A 25,652-nucleotide genomic window follows, 5' to 3' on the forward strand; every position below is an offset into this window, starting at 1 on the left:
AAGCATAATCAGTAATAACAGACTCACCCAAGCGACTTCAGCTGCGTAGACTCCATCCTAACACAAAGAAAGGGAATGAGTCTCTGAAAGAGCACAAACTGATCCTCAAGGAAAAATATACATGTGAGGCAATGACAAGGTTAAGATTTGACATTTTAGCATGTGATTAGCTTTTGGTTATTAAAAAAATACGTTTGAACAGGATGACCTTCTGCCTCTTGTAGGGACAGCATCTTTATTAGGCCCAGCAGGGCCACCAACTCATACGTGGCGCTTAAACCGGAATTTTTATCTAATGTGATCTGACTAGAGCAATAATCCACCACAGAACTGGAACCCTTCAGCAAATGTGTACTCAGCAAATCGCTCCGAAGTGCCACCTGTCAGCAGGCACAGCAAGTTCAGTAGCCAAAGCTAACAGCCTCGGCGGGCTAAGCCTTACTGCACCGCACGAAGGAGCGGAAACCACAGACGAAGACCATAAGGAGCGAATGCAACCGACTAACAGCTCAATTAGATGTTCCTCCTGGAGACACTGGCAAGCCTGGGATTGATTCGCAGGCCACAACTTTACTGATAACTGACCTCCTTCGGCCAAGCGCTGATCTAAATGCTCTACGCGACCTTTGAAAAGCATCTCCTTTTGTTCCTGGCTATCAGGGTGCAGTGAGGGCCGGCTGCTCCCGGTGGGGTTGGCCTTGAGCCCAGAGGCTGAGGAGGGAGTTTGCCCCCATTACTAAGAAAACATAGCTTCGTCAGCAGTGCAGATCCCTTCCTTAGGGGTGGTGTTTGCGTGGGGAGAACTCCAATCCAACAGTTTGGTCTGACGCAAAGTTTGATCCCTGACTTGGTGTGTTTCGTTAGCAGAGTGGGAGATCATGATTCACGCAGCTCTAGTTCTAAAAGTTCTGCATTTACTATTTGATGCATTGATCCTTTCACTTAATAGCTAGCCCTTAAGCCATAATAACTTACTGATATATGCATTTATTCTACAATACTCTGAAAGGTCTTTTTAAATATTCATTCTATTCTGCTAAATAAGCAGCCCTCCTTCCAGGAGGCCTGTGATTAACGCTCCTTTCATCCGTCACCACTATACACTGCCTTTGGGAAAGCCTGATCCTCTTGCCACTCCGAAAACGTAACTTGAACCAGAACTTATTTTCTATACTTCTGCTGCTGACAAGCTTCAGGACTTTAGGCAAATCACTTGACCTTACTGCATCTCACTTTCCTCTCCATTAAAATGGGGCTGGTGCCTAGCTTCATAAAGTATGTCAGCTCCACAGATTAAAACAAAATGCTACGGATGAACTTAATATAATTATTCTGCACACAATGGGAATTTCATCCTTTAAGACGATGCCAATGACAAAGCTGTCAGACCAAAAACTGCTCCTGGCAGCCAAAATCTTGTATCAGCAGCATGGCCCAGTGCCATCAGTAGGGCCATAAATAAGGAAAGGGGGACATTTGTTCAGCTCACTTAACAGGATCATCATCAGTAGCCGGACGTACAGAGCTGGGTTTTTTTGTGGTTTTTTTTTTTTTTTTTTTTCTTTTCTAAATGAACACGGCATATAACCCAGTGTTACTTTATGCAGCTAACACAGGAAAACACAGGAGGTGTATGGAGAATTTTCTTTTACAAAGCAAGTTGGCAACACAATACAGCCCTCAGAAATAGTTCTAATCATGTCTGCTAATGCTGGTTTAAAATGGTGACCTGCCTATTTGACTAACTATTCTGAAGGCTGTGGGATAATTATTTCAAACTGGCATCAAATTTAATTGTACGGTAAATTAATGAGTAAAAGGCTTCTTACTGTTGTTTAATAAGTATGAAGGAAATACACTTAACTTTTCATATAAAGTAGTCAAATTGCATAAGCAATAAGCGCGCATTAGATGTCGTATTTATTACATCAAATCTGTGAACACTGTTAATACATTAACATTTAAAAAGGTAGCCCATGGCAAGTCAATTTCACAGCAATTAAAACTGAAAAACTGGTAATTGACATTTGATAAGTGTGTTAATTGATATCAAGCTTGCAAGAGCTACCATGTTAAATGTCAATTAAATCCATGTGTTTTTACAATTAGAATTTATTAATAAAGAATCTAATTACAAAGTGTTGGTTATGTCAATTTATGTTAATTATGCAACAACTAAATTTATAGTGAAAAAATTCCTTCAGTCCTCAACAGCACACTAAAATTGTCCCTAATTTTTAAACATCTTGCATTTAACATGTTGTCTTCTTTTTCCTATTCTAGCTGTAACAGAGGGGGAAAGTAGTTAGATTAGTGTAGAATCACTGGTCCAACGTCATGATACTGAAAAAAAAAAATTTAAGATCAGCACTTGTAGCATAGTTTTGATGATGACCACCTATTCAAACATCTCCATGAAATTTAAAACATTTTTTCAACAGTTTCTTTGAAAGTATAGTTAGGAAAATATTTTATACTAAATGCGGTAAGTATTCAGTAAACCCAAGAAACTTGGTTTCCTCATTGTTCATGTGCTATTTATTTCATTTATGGACTGGTGATTTTGGACATTTATCATACAAATGTGCCTGGACTACACAGATCATAGGTATTTCCTTATGCCCCAAGTTGGAAAAATGTCTATGCAAGGCAAGCGAGGCAAAATAGAGGATGACGGGCATTTGTTTTGTAAGACATGTTTCATCACAGAGACTGACTCAGAGATTTCTAAATCACAGTATGCTAGGGATTGGAAGGGAATCTTTCAACTAGAACAGTTTGAATATTTATCCATCCCTGCCTGGGACAGGAAAGTGACCAGCGTGAAGCGTGTCCCAACCACCAAGAAAGCTATCTGGAAGCAATTATCAGATTTTACACTTGTTCTTGCACAAGAGAAAAAACATTTGATACCTATTCTCTCTGACAGAGCATCCAGAGAGCAGGAGATAACCCTAACGTACATCATATCTTGCTGCAAGAGTCAGCTTCTCGTCATTAGATGACCCTAACAAAAGAAATTCCACCCATCCGCAGTCTGCTCCCCAAATCCCCAGCTAAACATCTCTCAGGTTACTTACAGACTATCTCCGGAGATCTGTTCTACCACGTTTCTGGTTCCTACCTTTGGTGGCAACAGGCTTTTTTAGGCCGGCACCCGTTGATGGAAGCCAGGAAGAGGTGATACTGCCGCCAAGGGCTTGAAGAGATGGATGAAACCAGAGCTGCTGTAAACGACTGGAGGCATCAGCCAGAACCATGAGCCACAGTGGGACAGGCAGTCAGCTAGGAGAAATCAATGTAGGGAGAGAGCATCAGACACCATACGTGGGGCAAAACACAAGGTAAAGGGAGGGAAAAAAAAAAAATTAATATCCTCAAGGCACACAGAGGGAAATAAAAGAATTACAAGAAGGGGGAAGAAGCTGGGGAAAGTTAAGAGGGGAGAAAAATGAAGAAACCAGATTTCTATGCTATTTCTTTTTCATGTAAAGATTTCTTTGAATTTGTGAAAAGGTAAGAGAGTTCAAATCAAGGTGAAAAAGACAGCAATTTTTTTTTATGATACCATAAACTGCAAATCTTAATGACGTATATATTGGGCTGTATTAACAGTTTAAATTCTGTAAAAATAATTTCCCATTAATTTTCACCATTTTTATATCTTTGACTTCCTGCCTGTTGATGTGGAGTCCTTGGCTGCTGCTTTGGAACTTGAACAGATACTCTTTTCTGCATTCTAAGATCACCAACAACAAAGGTCCTTTTACCTAACAAAGTTAAAATTGATTCTCTATTGGTCTCGTTTGTTTGTTCAGAACACTTGTTTCAATTGTCACTTCTGTTATTGCAACTTCTACAGCTTACTTTGCTTTTAATTTGACACTAATAGGGAAAAATTGATTTTATTTCCACTTATTTCCCAGCTTGTCACATGTTCGTCTCCATTTGGGACAACATGCAATGCTGTCTCCCTTCACTGTGAGAATGAAAATTAGGTTTACACTAAAGAAAGATTTTGTCAGGAAAGAATGTTTTGGCCTGACACTATCTGTAATTAAATTCTTAAAGAGAGGAATGCTGAGCTGAAAGTATTTAAAAATTAACCTCCTTTGAAATCTGAAGTGCAACACCTTTTGATACCTTTGAATTAAAATTGATCTAGTACAGCAGAGCAGTAGAGTTTCTTTTTTTTTTTTTTTAAAGGAGATTTGTGTCCCTTTGTCAACCAAATTTAAAATCCAGAAAAAAAAAGCACACTTCAAAATTCACATACACACTTAGCAGCATTGATGAAAGAGAGATGACAACAGGATTGGAGGGGAGGGGGAAGGAAAAAAAAAAAAAGAAAGAGTGGAGAGGAAACACAAAAGCTGCTCTATAAGCATACATAGTCACATTTTTCAGTATTTGTTTAAATACCTGTTTAGTAAAACCCCATGTCTTTGACATACAGTTGTTCTATAGCTGTGCACTGTATGCACAGTGAGTGGAAACATTTAGCAGTGACCTTTCCCTACCATCAGGACAGAATCCCCACCTTCTGTTTAGGAAAACAATTTCTCAAAAGGCTTTGTTTTATTTAGTTCTGCTGCTCTAACTGTGCAGAACAGTAGGTTTAGAGGCTCTCTTAAGCTTAGTTGCAAGAGATTGTGCTATTTTGCCCATATCGCACAATATTTCACTGCATGACCACAGACAGAGTAAGACAACCTCTGCCTGCTGCCTTGGCTCTGAGTGAGGTCTGGACAACCCGTGGTCATCAAGGACATTACATTTTACCTACCATACACACATACAGCATTTTACAGAAGATATTAGTATCTCAGAAACCATTATTTAAGGATAGGTAGACCTCCTTGATTTGTAACCACATGAATAGTGGTTATGTACCATCATACAGTCTCAAAGCCTTTGTCTTCCTTTCATACTTAATTCCTACACAGCATGTAAATCCCAGAAGCTGTGAACCCTCTGGCGGGAAGGGGAGGAACAGAGGAATTTTGAGATGTAAAGCATACCCCATGGCATAGGCTGGACTGCCATAATGGCTCAATGTGCTGAGAGGTTAGAATCTGTTTTCAATGCATTAAAAAAATAAAAATAAAAATAATGCTTCTCAAAAAAGCAACAGAAAATACTTTGAAATGAGGGTTCACAGTTCGTTAGAGGAAAAAAATTAAAAGATCCTCTTAAAACTCTCTCGGAAAAGATTCCTAGTTGCCCGAATGTCATAACATTTGCCTGAGAAAAGGTGTCTTTTATTTAATCCAGATATTATTCCCACAGCCTATGCACAGATACTGCCAACTACACAGCTGCTCGCCTTACTCTCATGCTCCTTAATGGGATCTGCTTGCATAAAGAAACAGTCACTGAAACAGAAAAAGCGGACCTATAGCCTTGGGATTTCTGTATCTATAAGGAGTTACACAAAACCCAGTTACCTGCTCTGCCTGGTCTGAAAATAGGCTTCTGGCTCTTGGGTTTGCAACCGGATATCTTTGCAACCTGACTATTTCAACACCTTCCCCCTTCTTACCCACACCCTTCTTGTAAAGTCTCCCCATGATTAACGAAACACAGTATAAAAGAAATCAAAATGTTCACCAAATATATTTTCCTGGAGTATCTCTGATCAGATCTAGACAGCTCCACCTGAAGATGAAATCCGCAGCTTTGATTCCTGCGCAGCTTCGAAGCACTTCAATAGCCAGCTTTTTGGGCCACTCCTGCATCGGGAGGGCTGAAGGAAACCTTCAAAGCTCCTCTGTAGCATCTTTTATATGGCATTTCAAGTATCCTCATAAATTCTGCTTCTGATATAAATACACTTGAGATACTAAGCTCCTCCACAGATCCAAAATTCCATCTTATATACTACAAGGCAAGACATAATCAATCAAAAAATGTTACAGCTCTTAGCAGTGGAATACCAGTGAAAATGCATGCAGACCTACAATATTCAGGTCATTTCAACTTAGTAATAATTTCATGTCACTTAGAATAAGGGCTTTTAAAAGTTCATTTTTGATTCTGCTGATTATAGTAGGGGTGATACCAACATAAATAATGATTTCTCAATCAATACTTGACAATCTCCATCAAGAAAGAGAAGTTTTTAGCATAGACTTAAAGATTGTATTTAGCCTTCTTAACCTGGACACCTCTCTGTCCTCACGTACGTCACCTAAATCTTGAGGACTCTTTCTGAAGAACAGCTGAAGTAAACAGCCTTTCATCTTTCTGTGCACAGATACAGGTTTTGCCCGAGGTCTTGTCACCCATTTTCAGTTACTGCAGCATCCTTCTTTGACATCATTACCCAGACGGTCAATGCTAGACCTGACATCCTAAGTCTTCTCCTCTGGCTGCATTACTTGCCTTTTTGCATCCTGTCCTCCCGTCCTTTCCAAAGACTGAAGAAAAAACATCTTTCTTTCCTTCCAAGACCTTTCAGCAACATTTCTCAGTTCTGTTGAGGGTTAAGAATCAAAAAAACATACGTTTCTAAAATATTTTGTATTGTATAAAACAGGAGGCAGATAAAAGGAATTATAAGCTCCATTAACATAACATCAATTTTAAATAGAATTGGTTCCCTTCAAAATTCCCTTATTTTTATCCATAGATTTATTCTTTTTAATGACAGAAAAGCAGAAATAGTTTTTTTTTTCTTTTTTCTTTTTTAAAGTCTTCAGAATAATTTTCTGGAGTTTAATAAAGTTGTTCAAAATACTTGCAACATTATTAGGCCCAGCACTTAAAGAATTCAAATGAATCTTCAAAGTGCTCAGCTTATAAGATTTGCAAAATTAACTTTGTAATTACAGTATGCAACAAAATACAGTGCTGATAGGCATTTTCTAAATGAATGAAGTTCGTTTCTAGCATTAAACGTTATGTATCCTGTCGCAGATAATTTTGGCTTTCCTGAGGATGGATTCTGCAATAGAGACAGATTTCCCAGCTATTACCTCTACAGAAAAATGTCAGAAACTACTCCATAGACTGAATATTGTCAACCTGCTCATTTCAATATCTACCAGGTTTTGAGAAGTGAATTTTGAAGGACAGATCCTGTTTACACAAACTCAAGTCTTGTTCTATTTAAAAGCCCTGTTTGAAGGCTGCCAGGGTCGTCATCTCCTCCCTCTGGTTTTGACTGAAAAAAGAACCTTTGAAAATGTAACTTTCTGCTCTATAATTAGGGAACTTGATTTTGTAACACATCAGGGACAATGTGAAATGGCTTTTTGATTTTAAAACAAAACTATTCTTTTATCTTAGTGAATAATAATTTTATTTAGAGTCTGAGAATAATTTTATTTAGAGTATGAGAAATTCAAATTTAAATCTTTACAAGCAGCTGATTTGAACAAGGATGTTAATTTGCTTTTCATAATGCTTTCTGTTTTTTCCTTTTTTTTCCCCTCCTCCTTCAGGCAACTCTTGAAAACATACTTGTGTCATCTTTCACCATCAAAATACAGAGCTACCCTACAGGTCTGAGTGAGAGTCCAGTCTTTACATGAGACCCAGTGGAAGATGAACACTGAGAAACTTAATAAAGAAAGAAAAAAATCCACAAAATGCAGACAAATAGCGGAAGAACTTCTCTACGGATGTGAAGAATGCTTGTTACCTGTGGTATTTAGATCAAAGTTGTAATAGGTCAAAACTGAGTGCACGGGCTTCCTTGATAGCTCGCAAGGGCTGACCTTGTCCTTCACCACATGACCAGGCCTACAAGCTCACACACATCCAAATCCACCTGGCTGGATCCTTCTGAAATGGGGCTGACAGACATTTCTTGACTTGTTTCACCACGTGACCAAACACACATGTATAACCTGTTTGTATGCCCTAAAGCATCAGCATGCCTACCGAATGGTGAGCGGGGCCTAGAGGTTATTTCTGGGATGAGGATATGTCCCGGCATCAAACCGGTCCTTCCTGTAACTCAATGCAACTGCTCAATTCTATTCATCATTCACACCTGTCAAATACCGGACGCAATATTGCCCTGGTACATTTCTAAGATCTTGTCATCTCCTATTTAAATCTTCATTTTTACCCATAAAAACATGCTGAAGTCAGACAGATTAGCACAAATGGTCAAAAACATAATTTTTAAGACAACAGTTTTAAAGAAGTTTACATATGGATATCATTTAATATCCAGAATCTTTATTAGTAACGTTGAAGAAAGTGGCATAAAGCATCGCAGTTAGAGTGCATTTTGGGGCAATACATGGTCACATGTTAGAGACAGCAACATCTGGGTTTGCACCCTAAATGAATTAGATCAAGGAATTAAGGGGACAGAATGTTAACAGAAACCCTGCAAATCTGTACAAAACTTAATCAACATGTAAGCCCTTGTCCTCAATTAAATAATTTACTGGAATAAAAGCAGGGGAAATCAGTATAATTGGAGACCTATTTTTCATGTTTCATGCTCGCACTTTTGAAAGATGATTTGGGAAGAGGAGAAAAAAGAATTCAATATAGAACACAAGGACCTGGAAACTTTGCGATACACATTGCAATTATCTGGTTTGTTCCATTCATAGCCGTTGTACGGTTTAATATGCACCATTAGCAGTTCACTATACAAGCACCTGTTTACTAAGCTTCAGATACAGAGGACCTCTAGATCTAAATGTTCACACCAGTGTATCTTAACTTTGACGCTCTGCTCGGGTTTTAGCTAGCAGGCACAATAACTGAAATCCTCATGACTAATTTGCCAGCACCTTGGAAACCTTTTATCCTTCATAGTCTGCAATAAAAAGACATATTGAATTCTCATTCCACTTGAAGTCTTTCTGGAAACATCCTTCTCCTCTATCCTGAGAAGATGTGTTCCTGAATCCATATGAAATAATTAACTAAATATGCTTACAAGACATTTACATTTATCACCATTTTTATTATATTGGTGAAGTTAACTATTGAAAAAAAAAGTCAAACCCAAAAATATGCATTGCAGTGGATTTGCTTAATTGAAGATTTGTTTATTTCATAGCAGTGGTATCTTGAGAAGGGCTGGAAATGGAGAAATTCAGTAATCAACTATGACATACCTAGTAGGTATAATCTCTACTGCAGCTTATTTTTCTTTTCTGTCTGCAAATTAGCCCCCTCCCACAAGGGAAATTGATTCTAATTTAACAGCACTAAAAGCCTCTTGATGTTCCTATCTGGACAACCTCCAGTCTTTGAGGGAATTATGTCATGTGTATGGCTGTTTTCCAGCTTCTTTCTGCTTTCTAAAACTATGATCTCCTAAAAAAGAAAAACTTCTATTTCTTGCAAGCTTTTGGACCAGATAATTAACTATCACGTTCCTTTCATGCTAATTTGGAATATTGCTTCTCTGTATCCGAGTCCCCATTTGAATTTGGGACATTCAAACAAAAGAAAATAAAAAATATCTTGTAAAAATATGATTAATTCTTGTGTGACATACAGGAAAATGAAGAGACACAGCTCTCTACTTTATTCACTTAGAAAACTAAATAAAATTTGGGCACTGCCTCGGTAATCCTCATGATATTTTCAATTCTTGCATTATGAAAGATGGAAAACCAGGATCTATAAATAGCTCAACATTTTTTCAGTAGAGTGAACCTGATAAATAAAATAAAAAAAAAATCAATACAAATTTTTACTCAAATTTCAACTGAAACCTTTTATGGTCTGTGCAAGGTCATCAAGTTTTTCCATTTTAAACTTACAGGTCCAAATAAACACCCTTTATTCATTCAAGTACATGTGAACTGAAAACACATAAATCTGACTGAATTTTAAACTTGGAAAGATCTCTACTAGTTTGATGGGTTTTAATAAGCAGAGCAGCTGTTGTACATTTTTGGTTTGGATTGTTTTTTTTTGTTTTGGTGAATGTTCCCCCCCCCCCCCCCCCCCCCCCCCGGCCTGGAACTGTAAATATTAAAATATTAAAGTAATGTAAGAAGTATTGTATGATCTCCAAGAACTATCACAGCTCTTCTTGAAGAGCTATCATACACATGTTCACACAGAACACATCACTAACGAAAGATTTGGGGCTTTGTTTCCTTTTTACTGTTGTTGTTTAGAAGCAGTTTCTTAAGGATGTACAACATAATTTCCAGACCTAAAACATATAGGGATCTGATGACTAGTTATCATTCAGACATAAAAGTCACCTTCAGAATGCTCATTTCAGCCATTACTGGATATAAGAAATGTGGCTTCATGGAAGAAAAATCAATGTAAGAGTAGAAAGCTCCAGATACTTATTGGGAAAAAGGAACCATTCTTATGGTACAGATACCAGAATAGGAGATTTCACCGACGCACTCTGAAGACAAAATTTGAATAGCCACAATAGCTGGGCATAGCCTACACTAGTTGAAAAGGAAATGGTAGTGCTGTGAGTTAATCAGAGGGGAAAATACCCATTGTTACCTAGATTAAAGTTAGTTCTCTTCAGTATACATCTAGTACATCCTAAAGATAAAACTTACTTTCATGTCAATTCTCAGACTCTTTAATTTCCTTGAGAAAGCCAGCAGGGACATGAAAACCGTGCATAAGTAAAATGAATTTTTTTAGTCTACACCACACCGACCCTACAGCTAGGTATAGCTGTAGAGTTGTTTATCTCCATCACCCAGGAAACTGGCTCTACAACTGCTATGTTTTCTCAGCCATTTCCCAGATTTTCCCCACGTAATGGGGCCTACACTGAATTCCAATTTATTTCCAGGTGTTTTCTCTCTTTTTATCCTTACCCCTTTCTTCTCTTTTTTTTTTTCCAAGTGCTTCTTCACTGATTTACCATTAAAGTGTGCATTACTATATCTACTATACCTACCTATATTACTATATAGGTAGTAACCTCTTGAAATATTTCTACAATACATATCAATTATAACAAATAATTAGTCTCTGATGGCTGCCAATGACATGAACTATTCGTTATTGTAAATGAAATAAAATGTCCTCAGGACATATTAATGCATGTTTGTGAGGAAAATAGGATCCGATTAACTACAATTTAGCTTCTTTTCACAAGTTAGAGGAATAGAGTATTTTCTTGCCTTGTTTTTTTTCTTTTTTTTCTTTCTGACAGAACATTTCCACTTTCAGTATTTGCTTTTTTTCCAAGCCTACTCACAAAGCCATTTATATTTTCACGCCTTTAGTAGGTTCTGTCAAAATTCCTGCGTACCTAAAAACAAATGTAGTACATGTAACAGCTAAGTATTGTACTGTTCCATTTTTAAATATGGAAGTCATTTAGGACCTTTCTTAGATAACTGCATTTTAAGATTGATTTAATAGTTTTCTAGGCACTAGTTTGACAATACATTATTTTGAGAATTGTTTCCTTGGGGTATTTTTCATATGTATACCACATCCTGTATGTATAGCACGGCCAATGGTAATGCAAAACTGATTTTTTTTTAACACGATAAAAAAAAAGAAAAAGAAAAAAGGAATGCATAGCATCTTGGTATAGTTATGCAGGATTGTGCAGTTAGTTTCCAGGGATTTAGAAAAAAAAAAATAATAAAAGAAAGCAAAAAGCTAAAGCTTCACATCAAACGCACACACACAACACATCAAACAACTGAAGGTGCTCTCTCTCCCATCCTTTTAGTCTTAAACTTCCTCTTTACCCTGATTGAGGTCAGTCTCCTGTTGAGCAGCTTGCTCTGCTTTGCAGAATCTCAGTTTATCCTATGACTTCCAGCCGGGTTGTGAGTTGCTCCCCACGGTGATCCCTGTCCTCCCACTGCAACGACCGGATCACTTCAAATCGCTTGGAAAAATTCCTCCCAACTTACAAAATGCTCCGCATCAAACAAGATGTTCTTACGTAGGGCTCTGAAATGGAGAGTAAATGCACGAGTATAGCAAACATACTTCCAAACTGGATTGACATATTCAAAAAGTCATTTCATTGCCTCCATAATGAGTCACGTCTACGCAACCTCACACCAATAGGTGCTACAGGTACCTGGTTAATGCTGTGGAGGTGCATGTCTTCACCGTAGGACTCTGGTACTGAGGATAACCTCAGTGCCCTCTTCCACTCTTTCAGGTCTAATGCTTTTTCACACATGTCTACAACCAGTGCGGTGAGCAAGTATTACACTTAGTGGCCTATAGAACCACTACAGTTTTTAATATTTTCCCCAAATCCTCTTCATCCTTCTAACATACCTTATACCCCACCATTCCATAGTGTGTTACAAGCTCTGCACAGTGTTTTTGCCTCCTTTGACACAAAGGAGTGGCACATCTTCTCCAGGGGGATAAGCAATAGTGAGAGACCTTCTGGATAAAGAAGATAAGTTTCTGAATATTTTCTGTCTGAGCTTGCACAGACCTCTGATGAAAGAGGCATCAGAGCTGGAGCTGCTTGGACAGCAAGAGAGCAGATGGCAACTGCGCTCACAGTCCTCCTATGCCAGGGCGGCATCTGTTTGTGGGTGAGAGTTTGCTGATGGAAAATCCATAGAGGGGACAAACTTATCCTGCTGTGACTCTGAATGATACTCAAAGAAATGCTACAGAGTTCTGAAGCTGTAAAGCTTCCCCCTGTTCAGCAAATGTTAGTTGACTGTTCTGACTACGAATGCATTCTTATCGAGATTTACGAGATTTGCGGATGAAAAAAAATTAAAAATCCAAACTTAAAAAAAATGCATGCATACAGAGAATACAGTTCTAGTCCAACTTGTTGTAGAGTGGTGGAAAAATGCTATTAGAATCTCTTAATCTTTTATCCATATAGATATATCGACAGGGATGTACTCTATGCCAGAAAGTATTTTTAAGGTAAAGCACAGTTGCAAGCAGTAGCAGGTGTATCACGACACAAACGTGATGAAGATCATGGCACGGCAACTTCTTCAAACAGCTGGGAATGTGACCCCTACTCTGGTAGAGAAGGCACAGCGATGGTGCTTCTTTAATGGACCATCACTAGAAAGTTTCCTATGGGCAGGAGAGGGTGCAGTAGTTCAAAGTACATTACCCGAAATAACATTTAGATTGTTAATAAGAGATAAGTGCAAAATTTGTAAGAGATGCCCATTTCAACAAAGTAAAAGGAAACAAGTCATTCAGGGAATTCTTTCCTGTGTTGCCCAGAAAACACAGCACGAACTTCATTTATTATGAACTTGGGAAAGCTGACTTCAAAACAAAAGCATGACAGTTTGTACTTACAAAATTTTTGCTTGTTTGCAAATTTACTCCCGAACCCCACCTATTTTGGGTGAGTCCTGCTATTCCTTGTACACATGGACTTTGTTTTTATGACTCTCTTTTTTCATATACTTTTGATTATTAGCAACTTGCTGTCCTTAACAGGACTATAATTAAAGGGCAACTTTAGTTTGCTCCCCAAACTTAGACCTTCTATAATATTCCCAATTGTTCCCGAAGACAGTGGTATTTAAACAGTAAGTATTTATGCACACGCATTCAAATGCGCCTTTCTTTGTATAGGTATAGTTTTAAAAGCCTTAAGGTATTTTTGTGTATTTCACGTTATTCATGTTAAAAATCATCAAATGTAAAAAGATCGCATTTGCTCTTGAAAACAAACAAACAAAAAAACCCCCAGAATCAAAGAAGAATACAAATAAAAAAACCTTAACAGCAAGAAATTGATTCCTTTTAACTCTAGTAGAGTAATCCGCATCTGTAATGAAACTGATGTCATTAAAACCCTCTAAATACACTAGAGGTCACCCGTATAGATAGCCTTATATCTGCAACCTCCATGTGTACCTGTGTGAACGTGCTTGCTGAATTTTACACGTGGCTCACTTTATCAGGTCTTTCAAGACTTTCATCTTATTGAAAAGCATTATAACTGCCTTTGTTGTTTGATCATGTAGAAAACCCAGCCTGTTGGTAGAACAATTATATTCTCAGTGATGCAAATCAATGTTTTCCAGATGGACAATTGAAAGGACTCACTCTTTCTGTTTTAGAAACAGTGTCTGTTGTGCCATATTTCTTTTTATTGTTTATTACCTCTCCCTCAAAAAAAAAAAATTAAGAAAAGGTGGTGGTGTTTATAACTTTGCATTTATTTCTAACATCAGAAACCCACAATTCTGACTGCCAAAAAAATAAGCTTCAGAGACTCCAGAAACCAACTCCAGGGCAACCTGATAGCATCTACAGAAAAATTCAGGCACAATTTCATATTGGGCATGTGCCAAATCACACATATTGCATGCACACTAATTGATCGTTACAGAAAACCCCTAACTACTGGTGGAAAGAAGCGCTGTGACAAGCCCAGACAGCATTACAGCTCCAAAGAATTCTCTGGAGCAATGACAGCTTTACCAGATGCCTATCTGTCCTCATATTTTGCAACTTGGCAAAAGAAAAAAAATGCTTTTTCTCATCAATTTTCAGGAGAAAAAACACCACACCAAAAATCCCAAAGTAAAAATTCCTACTGGATGGAAATAATCTCATTTGCAGCGAGAAGTTCCTTCTACTAAGAAAACGATTTCAGCAAAATCAGCACGTTAATGATTTTGTCCTAGGAACTGAATTTCCACCAATGCTAAAAATACTTTTAGTTCAAGTTTCAGGCCGAATACTTCTGTCCGGGCTTATTGGACTCAAAAGGTTAATTTACTTTTATAGGCTCCTCCCACCTCCTGTGGATTATGTGCTAAGTGACTTAATTTACACTTGTAAGCTTATTTTAGTTTTACACTTAAAACAAAGTAGGTATCTCTAAACACTGGTAACACATGAAGTAGTGGACAATCTTAGCTGTTCGTGCCACGTTTAGGGATACCAGTTGTGGCCTGTCATAAATGTAAGGACTCCAACACTTTTCCCAAGATGATTTCTTGTTACTTTTGTATTGCAGCACTACTTGTACAGCAGTCCAACTTTTTATCAAGATACACAGAATGAAGAATCAGCTCTCACAAGGCTTGTATTATTTGACCGCTGTTACTGCTGTTTGGGACTTCAAAGACATTTAACCTTCAACCCTACCAATGCCTCTTACCTTTCATGAGACATCTGCCTAACAGCTGATCTGTTAAATCACAGCTGTATCTGGAAAGTCACAGCTATAAACCATTTGAAAAAAGGAGCTTCTATATAGATTGCGTATTTGAAATATGACAAGGTTACTGTCCTAATGCCAACAAGGAATCTCAGAGTCTTTATGTGGGAAAATAAGTATTTAAAACTTTAGAGAGAGCAAGAGAGATGGTGCTTTTTCTTCCACTGTATAGCTTCAAAGTAAACCTTTGCAGTCTCATAGTTCAAGGGTGCTATTTAAGCAATTTCTCTCATTTGAACAAAAAGAAGTGCTCTAACTCAATCCCTGGTTTTGCTACAAGAATATGATGTTTCATTTTAACTTAATAAAAGAAATGGTTCTCATGGGGTACAGAATTTATACACATGCTGCCTAAGGTACCGTTTAAAGACAGAACTTAGAGCAATATGTTGCAGGGAGTTATTAGCAGGTCTAATATCCATATAAAGAATAGTACTGTAACTACCATAGTGACATTACCGATTTATTTAGCAGAAGCATCAGCAATTTTTTTGCCCTTCTATCATTGTGTTATAGCCTACTTACTATTACTCATTTATCTTGGTTCCCACATAAAAAGTGTTACTAGTTCTTTTTGGTCTTCTTCCCAGTTTCAACATCCTGTCTTGATCACTGCTTGGGCCACCGACAGTAGCAATATTTTATAAAAAAAAATGAAGCTCTGTCAACTACTTGTTCCAAGTCAGTTGCTTTTCCTTCACACTGATTTCCATTAACTGAGAAGAAAAAAGCCCCCACTCATTTGTTATCAGGAACCTCAGATTTTCCTGTTCGTTTCAAGCTGACTTGTGAATTCCACCTCTTAGGAGCTTTGTTTTTGTTTATTCTTTAGTCCTCACTGAACATCTCATCTGTTTTCTTAGTAGTATGCACAGAGTGAAAGGAGGGAATAACAGCAACTGAAACCAACCAGGAAAAGAAAGCGGTTAGAGCTGTGCCATTCTGGACACCAGAACACCAAGAACCCATTTTATTGATGTAAGCGATGGGAAGAGAACTACATTGTAAAAGCATTATTATTTATAAGGATTTCTACTGGGGCAGGGAAAGAGGAGTGAAAAAAAACCTTACTTTTTAATGTATTTCATCAAATGTTTGAAATTTGCAGAATGGCTTACGCATACACGCAGTTTTTCCACAGGTATGCTGTCTTGCCAGTGCAAATGCAGGTTTCCCTTTTGCAGATTACTTGTTTAGATCACATTTTTCCCCATTAATTTCTACAGCTTTATCGGTATCGGCTGAACTCTACTGCTGTTAGAAAGGAGATGGAGAGCAAGGAATTCCGACATTAAAAGCTCAGTGAGAATGTCTCATCTTCTGTCTCCCATTAAGACACTCACCTCCTGTCGTGCAACAGTAAGGCTGGTAAGCACACTCTCCCAGCTCTTCCAGTCGTCTTCTGTGGCTGTACACACCATTACCTTCTTCCCTAGATGTGCGTAGGGTACCTTCTTTCTCTTTTAAATTCTAATTTGTTCATTTCTTTCTTTCCATCCTGTTAAAAAAATGGTCTGTGCTCTGTCTTGTCTCCGCTCAGCAATCAGAAGTCAGAGGAGAGGGCATCTTTACTCAAGCTTGAAGAGCAGCTCTAGCAAGGTCTCAAGCCCCAGAGGTGCACTTCCAGGGCCACCCCCCTACTGGATGGAGGTGCTTTGCCTGCACACTGCATTTCCTCGTGGTTTCTTTCCGTTTCCTTTCTGTTTCTCTGTGAAAGATTTAGCTGTAACAAGAAAAACACAAACAAGTCTGGTAAATACAGGCCCTCCGACGTTCTTCTCTTCAGGTTAGAGATAACTGTATACTTGATGTGAACATTGAGAACAAGAGATAACTTCATTTCTGTGGAAAAATGGAAATTAATGAAAAATAGTGATTGCCCCCCTTCATTTAAGGAGTAAAGTCTTTAAAGTCTAACAATGACATCGTTGCCAGAAATCTTAAGAGGCAGCAGACGGAGGGTCTGGCTAAGGCCACAAAGCTGATTGCTAAAAAAGAGCACGTACTTTACACGCTGCTGAAGCATGTGGTAGACATGCAGTAACACATTTCAGCAGAGCGTACCTTTTTTTCAGACATAGTGCTTCTCGGAACCGCTAGCTCTCCCCACTGATCTTAGTCCTTCCAGCAACTTCAATACTTTACCAAGCCCATAGCTTTCATTAATCCCCCCAAAAGGAAGAAAAGTCATCCTACTCTTCTTTAAATTTTACCCTTTCATCCTCTTTCCCCTTCTATACAACCCTGTGCAGAACGCTTGAGAGGCTAAACCCATCCTCCCCACCACCTTTATCTTCACTTGACAGTTGGGGGGAGTGGTGGCCCCTCTTCACCCCGGTCCGGGCTGGCAGAGCTGACCCAAGGTTTTGAGTACCCGGTCCCGCAGGCGCATTCCCTTCTGCTTCGCTGGTGCCACCCCAACACCCCTGCTGAGGCCAATCACCCAAACGCCGGCCCCAGTTCGGCCCTACAACCACGCTTCTGCCCTTTTTATTAAGTATCTTCTTTCCTGCGTGGTAACGGGCATCATCCTTCAGTTTGACTTTATTCTGTAATGCTTTTCTAGTGATTCAGGACACTAACCCACACTATTACACCACCTCAGCAGAGGCGGCTTTTCCTCCCATTGAAGTCAATAGCAAAATTCTTGTAACAGAAAGAGAAACTGACTGCAGATGAACATTAACCATATCCTTTCAACACTTTTCTCTGCCTAATGGAGTATATTAAAGCTTCTCTGCATAACTTCTGAATAATATTGTGTGCAATTTCATTATTAAATTTTCACTTAATTTAATTCTGCTTTGAGGTTCTCGGTTAAAAATAAAATATGATTAATGCTTACAAAAGAGAATGAGGAATCTGGGTGTTAAGAATTCCGATAATGGCTACAGTTTCTGGGTAAATTGCTTCAGTAATTTTCATAGTAAAACACGTTAACATTACCCTTGCTTATTGCAGTTCCCTACCCTAACAGTCACTGCTCTTGCCTAGGATTCTTTTTAAAATTAATTAGCATGGCATTTGGCTGCTTAATAAAACACACTGAAAAAACAGTAGTTTTCCCTGAAGGTCATTAGTGGCTGTATACAACTGAAAGAACATGAACACCCAGTTGTAGGCGTTTATTCTGTCTGCATCATGAACGAATTTCAATTTTAGAGCAAGGAGAATTAACAGATCTCCCTCTGGCCGTCTGCTAAACCCGAGTTTTCAAGAGAAAAAAACCTCATACAGGCTAGGAGGATGAAGGACAACTGGGATGTGGCTCCAGGTCCAGTCTCAACAGGGTATCAGGATGCCAAGTGTTTAATGACACTATTAGCAGATCTGTTCCTAATAGTGATTTTAAAAAAATCTACCGATACTATTTTGGATTAGGTATTTGCATAGGAGCAGAACAAAACCTGAAACTGTGTTTCCAAAACCCGAGTTTTATAAATTCGTGATCTTCTTGACCCATGCAGGCTCATATCCTGGCTTCCCAGTCAATCAGCAGAAGCTTATTAGGATAATCAGGAATTCATTAGAGAAAGAAATTTGATCAAATGAGGTAAAGAAAGCCAGAAGCTGGAGATTTCCTGTGCCCTTCATGCCCTACTTTTTTGCCGAATGGATTTAGCTGGAACTTTTTTCAGGTAAGAGGCGTGTGCTTTCGGAGTTTATCTACCTACTAACATGTAGTAAAATATAATTTAGTGATTAAGCTCAGTAGATGCAGTAAGACAAAAATGAAAAAAACCCTGTTAATTCAACAGAAGTGCCTTGGCTACATACCAAGCTAACCGGTCCATCTTCTTTATTAATTATTACTAATTATTATTGTTATTATAGGGAATTCATAATACCTTTTGCAGTGGTTGTACCTATGTAGGACTTGAATATAATGAGGTGATTTGGAGCTCACAAAGAGAGGGGTCACCCTACAATTAAGGATGCAGATAATCACATTTTCCAATGGGTTTTTGTTAATTCACATTTGGCCAAGACATTAAAAGCAATTATGGCATTAAGCTCTTACGGGTTTAAAAGAGGATCTTTTTAGATAAATAAATGTGCATGATAATAGGTGCTTTTTAAAAATTGAAATTTATTCCACGGATGATCTCCACGAAAATTACTGAATTCCAAATGCTGGGGAAATTTGAATCTGCCTCCTAATCTAAACTTCACAGATAAATTTTAACTAAGCCTCATTAACTAGAAAGAACATAATAAATGCGGTCCTTTTCCCCAAGAATTATGCGATACTAGCCCCTGACCCAGAAAATAATCACCTTTGAGCATAATAAGTAGTTCTATTGAAATCAATAGAAAATCCCATAAAAGTAAACTATTAACTGAAGCATGTGTTAATTTGGACCTTACTTTTTTACTTGAAACCCATCTTGAAAATACCAAGCCATAATGATCTAGAGAAGGAGATAAATTACAAAAACAGGAATCAGCAAATAACTGATAATACTTGCCATAGCTGCAGGTTAACAAATCAAAACTAAACTAGTTATTGCCCTTAGACAATAGGGAAATTCAGAGTAAGATCTTAGTCATGACTAGTGGAGCCAGGGGTACTATTATTGTGCTTTGCTAAGTCTCCGTAGCCTTCATTTATAGTCACATAACTTGGCATAAAGAATTCTCTTTTTATAGTCAGGAATAAAAATTTAAATATTATTATTGACTGTAGAAGTAACAGTAAGATTCCCAAAGAATAGTGATGACATATCCAAAGCAAAACCTGCAGATAAACAGAACATCTATATGACTTAAAGGGTTGTTTCCAAGCCTCCATCCAACTCCGCTTACAAAGAATTGTCACCCTTTTTGTAAATGTAGGCACAAAAAAAGACAAAACTCTCATATACACTGTATCTATCTCCTTCCCACTCAACATATGCTTTGCTTTTATTTTTCAGTTATATCTTTCCACTGAAGCGGGTGTGTTCCCTAAGAAGAATTTTTTTTCTCTAGAATAAGGAGGAAATGATGGAAAAGAGGAAGATTTGAGGAGAACTTCTATTGCTAATCATAAAACTTTCTGATTGGCACAGGATAGTTAACAAATAGAAATTAGTTTCATTTAGAAGTAATAGGGAAAGGAATATTTTGTTTCTTAAGTATCAAACCGAACTATAATATAACTTTTTATGGAGAAGCCAGATTTGCTTATAATTTGCAACTCTAACTATCACTTTGAGTCTCACCAGTACAAGACCAGGCTTTTGGTTTAAGTTATCCTATTAAAAAAAATCAAAGTATGTGATAGAGACAATTACAAAATCTTATATATTCCCAAAGACAAGGAGCTATTTGTTAAATAAGTTAACATAAGTCATGGGGACACTGCTGCAGTCAGCTACCAGCAGAGTTTTCAGGAAGCAGACAAATTCTCCTGAGCAGAGAGGGGCGTGAAACCCACTATATACCACCTCCCTCAGCCTGAAAGCTACGCTGCAAAGGACTGCAGGATGTACAAGTACTGCTGCCTGCCCCAGCACTGCTGAGAGCGGGAAGGATGGACTACAGCCACTACCAATCCTTCCTTTTTAAAGATATCACACCTCCAGTAGAGAATGGAGCTAGTTCTAGAGCGCTCTCTTTTAAAACATAACTTCTTTACCGTTTGTTTCTCTATAAACAACGATTTTCCATTCAGGCAGGAAGAAAAGTTACATTCAGTAACTTAAAATTGCTCTAAATGCTTCTAATGGCCTGTAATCAAAATTCTCACCTTCAGCGAGATGATAAGGACACAAACTTGGATCAAGATGTTAAACGAAGAATACCAATATACATTTAAACAATTGCTGATAGCGTATTCAGTGTATTGACCCTTATAAATGGAAAGCAGTGCTTGTTCTCGAAGGAAAGGAAGGGGAAATAAAACCAAAGTGCATGAGTGCATGGCCATCAAGGGTTGGTTAAGCTCTTGATATTTAAGTAAGTTTTCTTTCAGGCAAGCTTGCTTTCCCCCGCCGTGCCATGTATCAGCTTGCATGATGCAGAAGGTATCTTACTTTGTCAAGAGCTCCTCTTGCCTGGGTCTTGAGGACTGCATTATGGCAGAGAACAAATTTTAGAGTTTTTCAGTTCTATGCCAATCGGGTTTGAACTATTGCAGTGCAACAAAGGAGAAGTTCTTCATTACTAACCCAGTAACCCCATTTTGGAAAATCTAAATGCACAGCCAACATTGTGTTTTATATTTCAGACTGGAAGCTTGTCAAAACTCTAATGTAAGCTTGTGGCTTTTTACGAGTAATAAAAGGGATGCGCTGACATGAAACTTTGGCTCTTGTAATCTGTGTCATTTCAGCACAGAATATCCTTACAAATACGTTCCTAATACTTTCTACGAACACTGTGGGCCATTGTTGGGGCATCCGAGTATTAAACCAGAGTCTAAAATGTGAACTGCGTGGATTAGTTAAGTAATAACAATGTATTTTACTCTTTCTGTGCCAGGGTACAAACCTTGGGTGTAGACAGAAATTCATAAAAGCCTTCAGACCAAATCCCAATTTGCTGCCCACTTTACGTAATCCATGGGAAGCACTCCTATAGGCTATAAACCCAAATCTAGCCAAAGAGTTGCCAGGCAAAAAAATGAGAAAAAGCTGCCCTTCTGACACGGAATGCACTTCTTGGTTTTAACATCAGCCAGAGATAGAACAGACTACGCGAGTAGGACAAAGTGGAAACAGGGATTTACTGCGTGTGGTGTATTTGATCAAGTCCAGAATCAGGGGAATAATACTAGTTCTGCAGAGCTGAGATACAAAATGGGTGCTGGACCCAAATCTGAGGAACATTTTCAAATAAGACATGGATTTAGAAATGCCAAAGCAGGAGCTGTTAGCGTATAGAACTACATTTCAGCAGCCATCTCTAGTAACCACAGGAACACCTTTCGTTAGTCTTCCCCTACTGCATAAAAAAACCTGGTGAAAGACTTCTTACCATTAACTGTGACAGAATAGAGCTCTGTCAGCAACTGACGTGCTCCAGCAGAACGGGAATCAGCCTCCACCTCTCACATCAGCTTGCCTTTCTCCACTTGCGAGTGCAAACACCTCATCCACTCTCAGAAACATCTGTTCATCCTCTAATGAGGAAGGAGGTCTAATTTTATAGGTGCAATTCTATTAAAAAAAATGATCTGTTCTCCAACCCACGCCCTTGCAATAGCTCAAACTACTAATCCTTCTCTTACAGTTAGGATCTGTAATGGTAAACTACCACCCCTTAGCTTTGGGATGACCCTGCTTGCACAGCTTCCCTACTATACTTTGAAAAACAATATGACATTTGGAGTTGAGAAAGTTGAAAAAGCAAGGATTCTCCTCGGAGATAAACTTTTCTCTTGCTTTTGGGTTGCTACCAGGAAATCTGCAAGCCTCTTGATACCAGACCTACCTTCCCCCTTTTCTTCCTTTTTAATATTATTGTCTCTCTTTTAATTATAGTGGCACCAAGAGACCCCAAATGCAATCAGTGACTCATTCTGCCAGTCTCTGTGAAGACATATGGTATGAGACAGTCCTTGCCCTGAAGAGCTTACAGTTTAAATAGGCAAGACAATAATGAGACACATTAGCATTGTTATCACCATCTCCCAGGTGGGAAATTGAGTCACAAAGATGAAAAGCAACATGCTCCAAAGACATGTCTACACCAGGAAGCATGATTTGGTCCTCTCGGAGTTAACAAACATTTAAGCTGATAAACTGACATGGTAGAAAGAAGTGCTGATGTGCTAGTTTGGGTCCAGAAACTCTACAGACTGGAAATGCACCATTTTGGCCATGACAACAGGTCCTGAAAAGAACCATTGTACGAAGCAGGCTTACAGTACAACCAAGTCGGATGCCTGCACCACGCTTTCACTTCCGTTCAGTCTGGGCAACTCAGGACGCACTTCACAGGTATCCATGAAAAGTATGTAGTGGAGAAATGGAAATGATTCAAAACTCGATCAAATAGATTTCTTTAAAATCCACCTTCCATTCCTTTACGGCGTTGTTTTTTCCCCTAAAATGAGAAATAGGCAGATTTGCCTTCTCAGCAATCCTGTTGAGCTACACTCCAAAGCATGCGCAGAAAATCCCCATGTTTTTCATAGCAGAAAAGATCTGAAAGTAAAGCCAAATGGCATGTTGTGCATCAGTTTGCTATATATCAGTTTAGGAAACCTGTTTAAAATGAAGAATGTTGTACATATTTGAAAAATAATATGCCAAGTTAAAGAGTAAGACAATCGCATATAGTTTTAATTCCTCTGAGGAAAAATATGTTTCTGAAATGAACTTATTTCAAAAGTATTATACCAGAAATGAGATATTTCACTTGTCTTTTTGAAGTGAAATTACACATGGTGGGTACAGTGACTGAATAATATTCACTGTTATTCATCAGTTCAGAAGCCACTGGAAACTGAGTTATGCTGTCATATTAGTCTCTTTTCTCTATTGTTTTTTCCTTTCATCTAATAGAATACTAAATTTTATTTCTTTTATTAAGAGACTTATCAATGATCCTGAGCTTTGCAAGATATTTTTTTCCAAATCTAGTGAAAAAATACATAATTTGCCATAGTGCCTTCTTGTGCATAACTTCTTTTTCCTGATAATCTCAGGATATCTGGTGATCTTTTGCAATCATTTTGAGTAGTCTTCCATTATAATTTTGAAGCACAAATTCATTTTCATAAAATCACTAAGAGTTATGAAACAAATTCCCCCCCCAAAGCCCCCAGAAATTAGCATGGACTGTTGGGACAAAAGCACTTACTGTATTGCTACTTTTATACTTGACATTTTTCATTTTTGGCTACATATCATACATTATCCTTTTCTTATTTTAAAAATACTTGAATACACTGTAGAGCATGTAGATTGCTACTGCTTTTATTATCAGACAAGTAGTTTGGAGGTACTACAACAGTACTTGAGGTTTGTTGTTTATCTTGATCTTCTCTCTCCATTCAACATTTTGATGAGAAAATACTGCAATACTAAGCTGCTTAAGATAATGCAGTACTTCTACTCTAATTACTCACTTTTCACACACACACGCAAAGCTTTCACCTATTAATAATATAAAGTACCATGCAGCAAGTTTTCAAAAGGTAAGTAAAATAAGCTAACATTTCTTTGAATAGTTAGTTTGCCTGAAGAAGTGAACTGAAAAATCAAAGGACTAGAGGAAATCTCCTGGATAAGGTCCATGCCACACGATAGCCCTTTCATAGAGTTATCCAAACCCATTAAAAAACTAATTCTTTTATTTACCACCCTTTTGTATTACTACTTTTGGTAACACGTCTTGATTGTATAAAACGAATGCTAATTTGAATTTTTTTTCAAATTAAAATCACGCTACCTTATCTATAAAGTCAATCATTTGTTTCCACAATTCAAAAGAGTATCACTGTATAACATAAAGACTACTGTATATATCAGTCAGTTACTCAAAGCAGTAGCTACATGTTAGCTCATAAATGAATCCTGATAAGTAGCCTATGGGGGATCAAGAATGACATTCCATTTTCCAGATGGGAAGACAACTAAGGGAAAAATATTTAATTTCTAATCCAAGCAGACTAAAAATCAACGTAGAAGATTCACATTTTATTTTCTAAGCTTTAGCATATGTACTGATTTAGACCTGCAGACTGTACACAACAGTTACCATCTCCAGAGTTCACTTATTACACATACTTGATGATCTACTAAAAGGTTATGCAGGAACGTACGAGAGAATATAGGTGCTCTGAATCAATTAGAATTGGCCTGAGAAGACGTGGTGTTCACACTAATCAGCTGTGATAGTCTTCTCTCAAATAAGAATTTTTCCCATGCCCTTTTATACAGACTTTTACATTCATTGAGTATTCACATCATCTCTAGAATAATTTGCATATCTATCTAATATTTAAGGAGGTATATGATGGCCTCTAGTGGTGCATATCAGCATGAAAATGCTGAACTGCTACTCTATTTCCTCATAGTTTTAAAGATAGCATGTAAGAAAAACAAACATACATTTGAATTGGCTCTTCTGAATTAGAAGAGCAGCAGAATATGGCACACAGCAAAGAATGTGAATGTTTCATCACTTTTTGCATAGTAACAAACAAAAAATTCCTTCAGTCAAGAGCATTACATTAAAATCATTTTAAAAAATACTCCAAATCTTTACCATTTCACATTGTTTTCTCTCTCCCAGGCTTTTGATCACTCTGCACGGTTAAGCTTTAGCCTGCTGGTACTGTCAGTCACTAATTCATTTGGGATGCTGGGGATACTGAATGAGATAAAATCCATCTATGATTTTCCGCAGAGAAGGTGCTTACAGAGCAGATATTCTTTAGCCTGAATTAGTCCTTCATGTTCAAAAGACTTTCATCACTGTATTTTTGAAATTTAAAGAGAAAGACAGTTCTTTGTAAATTAATTCCTAACAATGAAAACACCAAAATAATTTTACCTTATTCTTACAAATGTGGCATCTCATAACCCAGAGACCTGTAAGAAGG

General features: G+C 37.9%; 1 long non-coding RNA gene across 1 annotated transcript; it reads right to left on the reverse strand.

Moving 5' to 3' along the window:
- Positions 1-3,124: 3,124 nt before the first annotated feature.
- On the reverse strand, positions 3,125-16,833 carry LOC309671309. Its single transcript, XR_014269122.1, has 5 exons — positions 16,459-16,833; positions 11,676-11,883; positions 6,385-6,475; positions 5,611-5,880; positions 3,125-3,285 (listed from the first exon to the last, which is right to left on the reverse strand). It is a non-coding gene; the product is annotated as an uncharacterized lncRNA (long non-coding RNA).
- Between the last annotated feature and the right edge of the window lie 8,819 nt (positions 16,834-25,652).

The sequence above is a fragment of the Vanellus vanellus genome, assembly GCF_965231255.1.
Source record: "Vanellus vanellus genome assembly, chromosome: 4".
NCBI lineage: Eukaryota > Metazoa > Chordata > Aves > Charadriiformes > Charadriidae > Vanellus > Vanellus vanellus.